Here is a 13288-nt window from a genome sequence, read left to right as displayed (position 1 = left end):
CTAAAAATTTTCCCAATGTGTGGCTATTTTAAAAATTAGAAATATTAAATTTATTTTTTATTTGGTATTTAAATTCAACTGAAAATTCCATTCAAATAAAGCTGAAAAGTAGCTCCAAAGACACCTAAAATGTGTCTTTTTCCCCCAGTCCTTCTCACGTTTTCCTTCTTTCTACAGCACAAGATGGGATAGGAAACAATCGAGTAACTTTTTCTTTCCCAGTTGCCACTAGAATGTGCACACCACATACGTTAGTGGTTATACAGAAATGGTGTTTGCTATCTTCTGCTTTCAGTTTCATCTATTGAGAATAATCCTTTAGAGAATATTTGTTTCCTCTTTGGTGATTTCACCTTGTCTGCTCTTGTTTCTTTCCAGAGTCACAGAAAACAGAAATGCTTTAGAAAGTCTTCTGATCGATAAAATCAAAGCCCGTTCTCTTTATCTACTAGCTAGAGACTTGTTAACTTCATAATGGAGAAATTGAAAGAGATTTCTTTCTCTTATGAAACTATAAGAGACTTGAAGTTTAAAAATATTTTTACTTAGAGAATAAGATAATTAAAACAAAGGAAAATGATGTCTTCATAAAGGGTGGATGGAAAGAAAAAGAAATATTTTGCGGATAGTAGATTCCCTTCTCCCTACAACCCATGCCTGATGCTTGATATTTGTCGATGATTTTCAGGTCCATGCTTGGGTGTTTCATGTGGTGCTCCATGGATGACAGTCATGCCAATTTAAATCTAATCTTTGCCCTGGACCTCTTTTTATTTTACAGGGTCTGTTTGTCAATGCACAAAATTCATTCTATTCACTTTCTTCCCAGTTATACCATGATCCAGATTCCAGTTTTGGATTTAGTCAAATTCGTAGGATCTGTCTTTGTTTAGGGGGAAGTGCTTTGGAAAAAAAGAACTGGGCTTTTGCTTCAGCTGTTCCATTGAATACAGTGAATTGACTTAAAGAAAAAAAAAAAGGAATTTAGCTCATTCTTTATACATTTATCCTTTCCTTCCCTTAGGAGAAGGATGTAATGGTTGTATCTCACAGTAGGCATATGGCAATCCATGAGGAATCATCAAATTTAATGCTGGATATTCAAACTAAAATTTTTGAGGGAATAAAGGCATACAACTATTAAGACAAAAATCATGAGTATTGTTTGCCAACACTCCAAGAAATAATAGAAAATCATAAACAACTAAATAGGGCTGCTAATAATGCATTTTTCAATAATATTGAGGGATATGTTTTATATAGCATTTATATAATAATAATAATAATAATAATAATAATAATGATAATAATTCAGTACTGTTTTATTGGTGTCCAGGTTAGAAATAACAATCATGGTTTTTCAGAGTCAGGGAACCATTACCCCATCTCCAAGGAAAAAAGGGGAATGCAAGAGGATACTAACCCAGGTATAAAGGCAGGCTCTGGACAAAAAGAGAGACAATGGTTTCAATCCTAATTTCAGGAGCATCAGTACAAACTAATCTAATAAAATCGATCTAATATAAATGTATGGAAGAAGTTGGGAATTAAAATAGAGCCAAATGATTTCTTTAGAATATAGAGATGTAGTTGTTCATCAAATATGTAGTAAAATATAAAAAAAAAATGTAGTTGAAACTAAAATACTTGGTTTGAGAGAAACCATTTCCGTTTTATTTAGTCCATATGTTTGGCAGGGACTCAGAAACATTTGATGGGGACGTGCATTCTGTTGGGATAATTGCAATACATGGCAGCAGAAACATTCTGCATTAGGTTAAGTAAGTAAATAAATGCTAATGTGCTAATATCTTAATGTTCCTTATTCAAAAAGTGATTTCTGAGATTTAAACAATTTTCAAGATTTGAAAGTAAGCATTGAATTCATTGCATTTAAGAAAAATATCTATTTAAAATAATTATGTGACATATAGATTTTATGATTACTATTAATTTTACAATAAAATACTGAAAGACTATAGATATATATCTACATGATAGAAAGATTTATCTCTGGATTATGGGTGGTTTTATTATTTCTCCTAGTTTGCTGTATTTCCAAAATGTCTATAATTATCACAAATTATGGTTGTAGTGAAGAACAGCATTTATTATATATCAAAAATAACAGCAAGGCAGAGAGCTGTTGGGTAGAAAAAATGGAAAAAGAAGTTAATAGCCGAGCTGACATAGATTTTTCTTTATTTGTTTGTTTTTATCAGCTTTATAAGAGATAAAGAAATCTGAGTTAAATAACTGAATTTTTTATTCTGTTAGGAAGTTGAAAGTTGCTGAGTGTTTAAGCAGACATATGGAGATAAATGAGAGTGTTCTGCATTGCTTTGGCAGAAAGCCATTTCTTGTATTCCTAGAGAATTTATTTAACCTGTATATGGCACAGTAAAATTAAAAAAAAAAGAAATCTACAATGTGTTGCCTTATTCAGATAATTTAAAGCTGTTTATTAATTTAAATATCCAAGGAACTGCACCTCTCAGATCTGAAAGAGGGAATTAATTGGTGGCATCATCCCTTTTTATTTTATCATCTAAATACGGAGGTCAAGTTTAACATATTTGAAACAATTCTAGAACATAGCAAGGCGAGGTCACTAAATATATGACAATTTATCTTATACTGCTGGGAAATTAGGGATTATTCAAATAAAAAAAAAATCACTGTCTCTTGGGATGCCGTGGAAGGTTTCATGGAAAATCTTAAAATGAAATTTGAAGTCAAATATTGGATTAACAGAAAAAAGAAAGTCATTTCCTGAAAAGAGTTCAGACTGGATCAAAATAAAGCAGGAGAGAGCTGAGAGTTTGATTCAGCTCTAATTGGGAAGGGGGAACTCATTAGAATCATAGCGTAAATTAATTGACATTGACCTAAGGATGTAACTATCCCTTCCTTCTTTCTAATAAAATTTGACCAATCCTCAAGGGCACCAAAGGGGAGACTTGGTGTATACTCTGGATTGGCACATTCCACATCCTCTTACATTTCCTTCTAGTTTACTTCTCTCTACACACAGGGTGCAAAGCATCTAAGGCAGGTTACATGTGTGATTTAGATTCCAACCCCAGAAGTGCTATGTGAGATTTGGAAAGTATGTTGTTGTTGTTTTCTTTCCTGAGGAAACAATAGAAGATATCTTGCACCAAATTCGTAACTGTGACTGCTGAGAGTTAGGTCATGAGGATTAATTTTGCTGGTGGCAGCCTCCTGATTCCCAAATCAAAATACGCTGATATGGTACCATTCTCAGAGGTGGTGGTATGTCTGCATGAATCTCTCCTCAGGCAGATAGATACAACAGACTTCTTGGTGGGTGAGATCTGTTGTGCTGTCCTGGTGCTGTTTCTGAAAGCTCAGTCTAAAACCTGTTCCGTTAGCCTTCCCAATATCTTATATTAAGTCCTCTCATAATTGAACTACTAGAATGCTCTGTGCTATATACAATCAGACATTGACCAATGCTTGTCATGGTGAGACTTGCTAATATGGAAAGAGAGAAAACAGATGACTAGCCTACAACATAACTGGTAAAAATACAGTCTGTATGCAGATTTTGCTAAGGATCTATTGAGCTGTAGGCTAGATGCTTTGGCACGTATCTCCTTTATATTATACATAATAATATAAACTAACTGATTACTACATCTTAGGTTTATAGCAGCTTAAAAATGAAATTGACTGGAGCAACTGATCGGGGCAAGAGACATTTCTTTTTAGTCCTCTTTCATCTCCTGTTCTGCTCTATAGATTTGATGGTTACCTTGATGGCAGAAAGATGAAATGTTCAAAAATAAATGAATTTTATTTCTTATTTTTTCTGTTCTTTAGATTAGTTTTACCTTGAGCCAAATGCTTTAAAATAAGCATAAAATATCATACCAACGTCACAACATTGTCATAAGATATAAATGAGTGAATGAATTGAGTCAGAGGTTTCCAAGACCACTCTTAGGCTCAAGGATCACCAAAAAAACAAACAAACAAACAAACAAAAACAACTCATGAAATTCAGAAACACAGCTGTTCTAATCGTTCTGGTTTATTACAGAGAAAGGATATAGATTTGAACCAGGAAAAGGAAAAGGCTCATGAGACGAAGTCTAGGAGAAACCAGGCACAAAGCTCCCCATCTCAGATGAGTCACATGGGAATGTGCTTCCTTCTCCCAGTAAGAATGTGTGACAACACATGCAAAGTATTGTAAACCAGGGAATCTCACCGCAGCCTTGGATAGCAGGATTTTTGTTGAGGGTCAATTACATAGGCACACAATGCCCTCATGACTGACTGTACCTATTCAGACTCCAGTCCTCCTAGAACAAAATCATGTATTCACTCTAAATCACATTGTTAGGATCAATTTATTTGGTCAGATTTGTACAGCACGGTCAAAAGCCTTAGACCTAAAGAAGCATTCTTGTCAGGCAACATATTTCAAGGACTCAGAGATATCTCCTAGGAAATGCTAATGGGTCAGGGGAAGCAGGAGTTTGTAGAAATTTGCTAAGATAGGAGAGATTCCACAGGAAAAAAAAAAATCTGTAGAAAATCCTTATTCGTCAGATGCTCACTGGTTTTTTCAGCATGAAACCTTGATTGTGCATGTTTCCTGCTGTGTTGACATTAAAAATTCCCTGGGGGCTTTGTGGAGAGTAACAAGAGAAATATGATCAGCCCAGATCTGGAGTGAGGTAGTACACATGAATACTAAATATGCAAATCGATAGAAAACCAAATTCACTCTTGAAGCAAGGAAGGTAAAATAATAGGAAATGTAAAGTAAGGTGAAATTCATCGGGAAACAATCAGACTCTATTCTCACACACTTAATTGAGGCAAATGAGAAGGATGGGTATAACTGAATACCTACCATTCAGTTATTCATCCATTCACTTAACAGATATGTATGGAATACCCAATATGCGATAGACACAGTTCTAAGCACTGAACCCAATGAAGAAAACAAGTTAAAGACCTATCCTCTGACAATTTACATTGTACCAAAAGCAACAGCAATAAACAAAGACAATCATTTCAGGTGGTGTTAAATACTGAGGAAAAAACAGTAGGTGAAGCAATAAAACACTAGGTTTTATACAAACAATCAAACTATCCCACTTTAACCAAGTATCTGGAAGTCTTAAGGAAAGATGGAAGAATTATCAGTTTCTAGAAAATCTTTCCTGAATGTATTAGTTTCTTATTGCGCTGTGACAAACTACCACAAATATGGTGGCTTAAAACAATACTCATTTATAATCTTACAGTTCTGGAAATCAGAAGTCTGCAAGGGGTTTCAGTGGGCTAAAATTAAGATGTAGTGGGCTGTGTTTTTCCTGGAGACATGAGGGAACGATCTATTTTCTTTTGCAGCTTTTTTAAAGGCTACCTGCATTCCTTTGCTCATTGCTGCTTCTCACCTTCAAAGCCAGCATGGTCAGTAAAGTATCTCTCATGCTGTCACTCTAGCTCTGACTCCTCTGTGTCCCTTTTCTACCTTTTCAGACGCTTGGATTACATAGGACCAACCCAGGTAATCAATCCTATTTTAAGGTCATCTAATTAGCAGCCTTATTTTCATCTGCAATCTTTAATTCCTTTTACCAGGAAACATAACATATTTCAACGTTTTAGGGATTCAGATGTGGATACTTTTGAGAGCATAGGGGTCATTATTTTGTGTATCACAAAGAGCTACATTCATTAATACTTGACTAGAGAAACAGCATTCCATCCTCACATCATCCAAAAATATTGTTTAATTTTTTTTCTTTATTTTACTACATTAAATTCAGTATTTTTATGACTAAATTTACCAGGTCTTGGTTTGTTATTTTTACATAGGTCCTTTCTAGTGTTGAAGAGTCACATGACCATGTGGACAACTTCACACACCCATGTGGGTTTGCAAAATTTTACCTAATTTAGAGAGTAAGCAAAATTCAAAATAGAGTTTGCATACCCATTGTTTACTACATGAAGGAAATTCACTCTGCAAAGTATTATTATATATGACTCAGGTCATAGGTAAAAGCAGCTAGAAATAAAATGGGGATATCCTCTACAGTTGTTATGTCCTAAAATAGCTGAAGGGAAAGTTGCTTCAACTGGAATTAGATATTCTGGACGATACCACTTGAAGGGCAGGGTTGTAAGGGAAAGGCAAATTTGATTAATAATTTGTCTCCTTTTATATCTAGGGTCAGGCATGGATCGATGTGACATTCTGCCATTCTCCCTATATTTATTAATGACATTAATAATTTGTACTCATTTTTCTTAGAATACTTACCATTTTCCTACCTTCTAGTTGAAATACAAAATTAGTGTACTATGCTATTCATTTGACCTACAGTTGGGGGAGGACCCAAGTATCACTCCTCATGCCAAATAATTGAGTAAAACCAAGATCCATCCAGCAAATTTTTAGTATTCAGGGGCCAATATAGCAAGTGTATAGAGCACATTAAATATATACATATTTAATATCCTTTTGACCTTGGGTGAGACTATATTCATATTTAATGTGCTCTATGCACTTGCTGTATCGGCCCCTGAATACTGGAAATTATATATAATTTATATATAAACAAAATTTGGGAGTACCAAGGGAAAATATCGGAGACCAAGTCCCCACTGATCTCATTTCTGAATCATTCCTGAAAATGCCCGTATTGCTTATTATGGGAGGTATTTTTCTGTGGTGTTGCAGGGGGAAGAAGATTGTCAGATTCATTCAGGATGTGAGAGAGTCACACGTTTTAGTGCCTAACCATGAAGATATAAGGCAGAGAATTGTTAATCCAATGTGGCACCTTCAGATCCTGGGTCCTTGAGAGAAAATATCAAGAAAATCTACCTTTTTCCAATTGGAGCCACCCTCAATGTATGAGTTGTTTCTTTTAATAAAACGAGTTGGGAGTTAAAGCTAGAAAAGAATTGTCACAGATTGTGAGGGTCAAAAATAACCTTTTGACCTTGGGTGAGACTATCACATATCCTTTTGACCTAGTTCTGCAGATGTGACAAGAATCATGGTATCAATTCAATCAGAAGAAATTGAGACTTATACTATCTTCTCATGTTGCCAGAGGACTCCAGATTTCCCTGGATATAAAATGATTGTCATATCAGATGTTATTGCTTTGGACATTGTTACAACTATCCAAGATCCACTTCCCCTGTGGATTGGACCCTTAAGGTCCAAAGGAACATGCTTAAAGACAAATATTATTTGTCTTACAGAATCTTAGGAGGTTTTTGTTGCTCATATGGTATACTCTATGTCATTGAAACCAAATGAAATCCAGGTCTTCGTTTAACTCAAAAGAAATGTGTTTGCAATATTTTGCAAACCCTGAAATTACAGTTGTATCTCAAGTGTCCTCAAATCTACTTCATCTCTCTAAAAACAACCCCATAACAACCCATATCCTTGAGATGGAGCTAGGGAAATGATGGAGAAGAAAACTTATTAAAGAATATATGCTCTTTACTGCAATTTCTGTGCTCTTTTCTGAAAGAATTTTTCTTTATCTTTAATATTTCAAAATAGGTCAAGCCCAGACTATTTGAATGTCTTAAACTGAACAGCAAATACCTCTAATCCTAGAGTTTATACAGAAAAAAAGCGGAAAAAAAATCATTCTTCACCTCCCTCCATATCCTTGTTTATAAAGAGCTTTTGCTGGGCCTTAGGCTTGGAGACTTTTTTTTTAAAGTTATTATTCTAGCTGAGAATGAAAAGAATGAAGGGAAGTCATTATATCCAGGAGGCTTTAAAGTTTCTTGAAGTCACTTGCAGTGCTATTTTAATAGTGAAGAGCCACTCTGACTAAAGTGCCCTGGAGGGTTTTACCAGTCCTACCAGGGAGACACTGACTGAGGTGAAAGGGCAAAAACACTTGACCAGGGTGAGAAGAGCAGGATTCAGGCAATTTACCTGCTGGTCATTGTGTTTGGCCATAGGCAATACTTTCTCTCGAGGTCAGATTCTTTCTCTCCAAAAATAGAGGATAGAAGACACAGGTGTAACCTGGGAAAGAAGGTGGAACATTATATTGATCTATTTTGCAAATTAAGCTTCCACTTGAGAATTCCACTCCTCAAACAATGCTTGAAAGTTAGATTTTATGATGTTATCTGGTGTGTCGGAAAACGATTTGGTTCTATGAAATATGATTTTTACCCATTTGTGTCATTCATTTCTTCAATCATTCATTCACTATTCACTAACTGTTTATTGAAAACTTACTCTGTGCCAATTTCTATTTGGTAATCAAATAATAAACAATGGTTCTCTTCCACCTGTCTGCTGTATTGATTTCATTAGGCTCATGTTTCCTTCAAGTTTTGGGCATTTCTTAAATTTAAATATTGTAGATTTTTGATGGCAGACATATTTTGAATATAGAGGACAGCTAACTTAATGCTTAGGCAAATTAAATGGTGATCTGTGTGGCATGATTTGGGTAGCACAAACAATCTCCTGAAAGTTTCTACCCACTGCCCTTTTCCTGATGTCTAAAATTTCATGTTTAAGAAGGCATGACTTTTACTTATTTACTTTTCAATATTGTTTTATATTAGTTTCAGGTGTACAGCATAGTGGTTAGACACTTATATGATTTGTGAAGTCATCCCCTGATTGGTACCCACCTGGCACTATACTTAGCTGTTACAATATTATTCACTCTATTCCTTATGCTGTACTTTACATCCCCATGACTATTTTGTAACTACCAATTTGTACTTCTTAATCCCTTCACCTTTTTCATCCAGCCCCTCAACCCCCCTCCCATCTGGCAACCATCAGTTGTTTTCTCTGTATTTATAACCCTGTTTCTGTTTTTGTTATTGTTGTTGTTGTTGTTGTTGTTGTTTTTGTTTATTTTGTTATTTTAGATTCCATATATAAGTGAGATAATATGGCGTTTGTATTTTTATGTCTGGCTTCTTTCGTCTAGCATAATACCCTCTAGGCCCATCCCTATTGTTGCAAATGGTAAGATTTATATATATATATATATATATATATATATATATATATATATATATATATGTATATATATATATATATGTATGTATATATATATATGTATATATGTATATATATATATATGGGTACTAATATTGGGACTAATATTCCATTGTATATATGTACCACATTTTTTTTTAATCCAGTTGTCTATTGATGGGCACTTAGGTTGCTTTCATAGCTTGACTGTTATAAATAGTGCTGCAATTAACATAAGGGTGCAATTTTTTTTTATTTAGTATTTTAGTTTTCTTCAGACAAATAGCCAAAAGTGGAATTGTTGGATTATATGCAGCTATGTTTTTAATTTTTTGAGGACTCCATACTATTTTCCATAGTGCCTGCACTAATTTGCAATCCCATTAACATTTACAAGGATTCCCTTTTCTCTGCATCCTCACCAGCACATTTTTGTTGATTTATTGATGATGGCCATTCTGACAGGTGTGAGGTGATATCTCATTGTAGTGTTAATTTGCATTTCTCTGATGATTAATGATGTTGAGCATCTTTTCATATGTCATGTTAGCCATCTGTATGTCCTCTTTGGAGAAATGTGTATTCAGGTCCTCTGCCCATTTTTTAATTGGATTGTTTGTTTGTTTGTTTTGGTGTTGAGTTGTATGAATTCTTTATAAATTTTGGATCTTAACTCCTTATCAGATGTATCATTGGCAAATATTTTCTCCCATTCAGTAGGCTGTCTTTTTGTTTTGCTTATGGTTTCCTTTGCTGTATAAAACTTTTTAGTTGATGTAGTCCCATTTGTTTATTTTTTCTTTTGTTTCCCTTGCCCAAGGAGATATATTATTAAAAAAATATTGCTAAGAGCAATGTCAAAGAGCTTACTGCCTATGTTCTCTCCTAGGAGTTTTATGGTTGTTGGTCTTACATTCAAGTCTTTAATCCATTTTGAGTTTATAGTTGTATATGGTGTAAGAAAGTGGTCCAGTTTCATTTTTTTTGCATGTATCTGTCCATATTTCCCAACAGTATTTATTGACTAGACTATCTTTAGCCCAGTGTATATTCTTCCCTCCTTTGTCATAGATTAAATGACCATATAGGCATGGGTTTATTTCGGGCACTCTATTCTTTTCCGATGATCTATTTGTCTGCTTTTATATCAGTACAATGCTGTTTGGATTAGTATAGCATTTTAATATAGTTTGATATCAGGTAGTGTGGTACCCCAACTTTGTTCTTCTTTAAGATTGTTGTGACTATGCAGGATATTTTGTGGTCCCATATAAATTTAAGGATTATTTGTTCTAGTTCTGTGAAAAATGCCATTGGTATTTTGATAAGGATTGCATTAAGTCTGTAGATTGCTTTGGGTAGTACAGATATTTTAGTGATGTTAGTTCTTCCTATCCATGAGCATGGTATATACTTCCATTTATTTGTATCTTCTTTAATTTCTTTCTTCAATGTCTTGTAATTTTCCAAGTGTAGATCTTTTACCTCCTTGGTTAAATTCATTCCTAGGTATTTTATTTATTTATTTATTTAGATGCAGTTGTAAATGATTTTTTTAAAATTTCTCTTTCTTATAGTTCATTATTGGTGTATAAAAATGAAACTGATTTCTGAATATTAATTTGTATCCTGCAACTTTATTTATTTATCAGTTTTAATAGTTTTTTTGTGGAACATTTGGGGTTCTCTATGTAGAATAGCATGTTATCTGTAAATAATGACAGTTTTACTGCTTCCTTTGCAATCTAAAAACCTTTTACTTCTTTTTCTTATCTGATTGCTGTGGCTAGGACTTGTATAGAGGCATGACCTTTTACTCTTTTCATCTATAAAAATGGGAATTCTAAATGGAGCAATAACATACAAAATTATTAATATTCAATGTGTATTTATGGTAAACATATTTTGGGTTAGGGATAGTTTATTTTTACATCACAACAGAGAATTCTGAAGGAAAAAAAACTGCACAAGGGCACATTTATCTATTAATTTATTTAATGCCTTAATGTTAAGTGACACTACATTTTGTACAAGGAACTAAACCATGCACTATGGTCTCAAAGGGGTATTCTTTTTTCCTGGCCTGGTTTAGAAGAAAACATCAGAACTCTTTTCTTCAGTGTTCGGTACTGGAGATAGAAAGATGAACTAGACAATAAACTCCCTTTCAAAGGATTCACAGAAAGTCTTATCATAACACAGATGGAAAATAAAATAAATTTCAGTTTTAGAATTTTATATTCCTCATTTATAAAACGGGAATGATAATATTAGGTTGGTGTAAAAGTAATTGCAGTTTTTGCAGTTTTTAACCTTTTAAACTGCAGTTAGTTTTGGACCAAGCTAATACCAACCTCACATATTTGTTGTCTGTGAGGTTTTATATGTAAAGCATGTAGCATTGCATCTAGCTTAAGAAATAATTCCATAATATGTGATTCCCATTTCTTCTCTCCACATTGAAGCTATTTCTACTGTGCATAGAATGACACATGTTCTAAGTTTTTAAGATACTTTGGCTCTTTAAATATTTTTTAACAAATAGATCAAAGTTATAAGAAGATTTTTAGGGATTGCAAGTCAGAAGATATGTATTTAATAATATCAAACCATTAAATATTAAAATAAAAACTGAAACAAAATTATTTAGCCTTTACCTAACCCTAATTATAAAACTTATTCCAGAAAAGCTGGGCCAAAACAAATTATAATATGAAATAACTGTGTTTCTGTCAGTATAGCAGTCTCAGTCTCTAACTGAATGTAATGGAAGCAATTAAATGCTGAAATAATCAATTCTTAAAATGATTATTGGTCAGTCTAGAATTGTGTAACTAGATAAGTTATCTTTCAGGAATAAGATGAACTAAAGACATTACTTGATGAACACAAATTGAGAATGTTTAACAGGATAGATCCTCATTAAAGAAACCTTCAGGCGGCTGGGGAGGAACACTAAGAAGGAAAGTCAGAATTGGAAGGAGGAAAATGTACATAAAAGTCAGTGAACATGGGACAAATATGAGCAAATAGTCATTTGATGAAAAAATACTTACAATGCTTAATTTGTGGCGAGACAAAATAAAGTAACTAAAATATTGGGCAAAAGAACCATATAAGTTGGCACAGAGACAAATAGAGTTAAAACATTTAAAGTGTGTATCATTTGTATGGAAGATAAAGATGCTGATTACTTTAGAATTTGTGAATTGTACCTGTAAGAGCTTTGAAGTTAAACATTTAAAAAACATATTTTAAAGCTTTTCAGTTAATAGAGGATAAATATTGGAACCAATTAACATCGTTTGAAATTAACATCTATTGAAAAGAGGACACGAATTCAGGGGAAATGTAGATAAAATTGAACAAAAGCAACAACAACAAACCTACAAACTATATTAAAAACAAATCAGCTCACCTGTAACTGCAACAGTTGTGAATAAATTGATTAGCTAAATGACAAAATTATCACACTGGACTAATGTCATACTCTATGTTGTTTATAAGAGATTTATCTAAACCATAAGAACAGAATATTGAATGTACAAGGATGGAGAAGAAATATCACACAGAAAATGATAAAATAAAGTTTGAAAAGCTATATTAATATCAAAAAGATGAAAATTTACCTGGGAAAAAGTATCATTAGAAATACAGGTCATTGTAGCCTGATAATGGTGGAAGTCTCAAGGGAAGTATAACTTTATCTTGTTTGAACCTAATAAACAGCTTCAAAAATACACACACAAAAGATAGTGGATAAAACTACAGGAAGAGTTGAAAAACTGAGAATTGTGATGAGCTGTTTTACTACATCATTCTCAGTTACTTATAGGTAAAGCAAACAAACAAAACTGTAAAGATAAATAGAAAATCTGATCATTTAACTATCTTGATCAAATTGACATCTATAGACTCTTAACCCAGCATTTATTATCAGTAGTTCATTCTTTGTAATTGCTAAAAAGTATCCCATTATATGAATATAACATTTTTGGCAATCAATTCTCATTCCCCAGGCTTGGCCCTTTTGATCTGTCATGTTCTCATCATTTTTATTTATCTTGCAATATAAAGAGATTCTGAGGTCCTCCTACTGCATAAGATAGTAGAGCAAGTTCAAAGAGATCCTACTTCCACATAGATCTCATCACCAGCGTCTCCACTGAGTCCACCATATTCTCATGGTATTTTTCAAGGGTAGAGAATAATTCCTGGGCAGAGGAGAGTTATTATGCTGTTTTTGCCTTCCTC

The sequence above is a fragment of the Rhinolophus hipposideros genome (assembly GCF_964194185.1).
Source record: "Rhinolophus hipposideros genome assembly, chromosome: 23".
In the NCBI taxonomy this organism is placed as follows: Eukaryota; Metazoa; Chordata; class Mammalia; order Chiroptera; family Rhinolophidae; genus Rhinolophus; species Rhinolophus hipposideros.
This window is presented reverse-complemented; position numbering follows the sequence as displayed.